Genomic DNA, 1,104 nt, shown 5'->3' with positions numbered 1-1,104 from the left:
TGAAAATTAGTCATGACTAGATTTGCTTAGGTGAAGATGTAGCTAAATATTGTCAAGAAAGTATGATAAATTATAAAAATTTCATTATAGCAAAACTTGATGCCAATTAAAATGTAAAATAATAGGAAACAAATGCAATCATGATTGATACGAAGACCATCATTTTTCTTCACCCATTGATTACATTTGAATAACCTCTCCTTTCTGAGGCTGGTGGATTTAAGTTTCTACAAAACTGTTCTGCTGTGGTGGTTCAGCTTTATTTTCACCATCAGCATTTGTGGCTCTGTGGCATAGTTCCAATCAGGAATGCAAGAAGCAGGTTCTCCCCTGGTTCATCAGAAGTAAATTTCAGAAGCTTCATCTCCTCCCTCTTTCATCAGGTTTAACATCTTCCATGAACCTTCAGAATTTGGTCACTTCATCCACATATGCCCGGTGTCACATGGGCATGAAGTCATACGCTGCATGGATGAGTGTGCAGACCAGGAAGAGACCTTCCCAGGAACACTGATGTGAAGTTAAGTGTGGCTGGAACCAACACTTCAACGTGTCTTTTTCTTGATGCTGTGATTTGCCTCCTCTTCTAGAAAGTTCAACTTGTCTGTCACTTTCTTCAGAAAGTGCTTCATGTAGTCATGCAGTTATTAATCGATTGGGTTGGCCAAAAAATTCATTTGTTTTTTCCATAATATGGCTACAGTAGTGCTTAATTTTCTTTAACTTCATTCAAAACTATTTCATTAGATTGTATTGTGACAGCTGTCATATCAGCATGCATATAATTAAATATTCAAAATTTGTGAATTTTTGTGTAGCCATTTTTATATTGAAGATGGAAGAAAATGTGCAATATTTTGCCATATTATGCTTTATTATTTCAAGAAATATTAAATGCAAATGAAATCCTAAAAATAAAAAAATGAAAAAAGTGTGTGCAGTGTATGGAGAAGGTGCTATGACTGATCAAACATGCCAAAAGGAGTTTGTGAAGTTTTGTGGTGAATATTTCTCACTGAATGATGCCCCACAGTCATGTAGAGCAGTTAAAGTTGACAGCAATCGAATCAAAACTTTCATTGTGTGCAATCACCTTTACACCAA

The sequence above is a fragment of the Phyllostomus discolor genome, chromosome 2 (genome assembly GCF_004126475.2).
Source record: "Phyllostomus discolor isolate MPI-MPIP mPhyDis1 chromosome 2, mPhyDis1.pri.v3, whole genome shotgun sequence".
Lineage (NCBI taxonomy): Eukaryota > Metazoa > Chordata > Mammalia > Chiroptera > Phyllostomidae > Phyllostomus > Phyllostomus discolor.
This window is presented reverse-complemented; position numbering follows the sequence as displayed.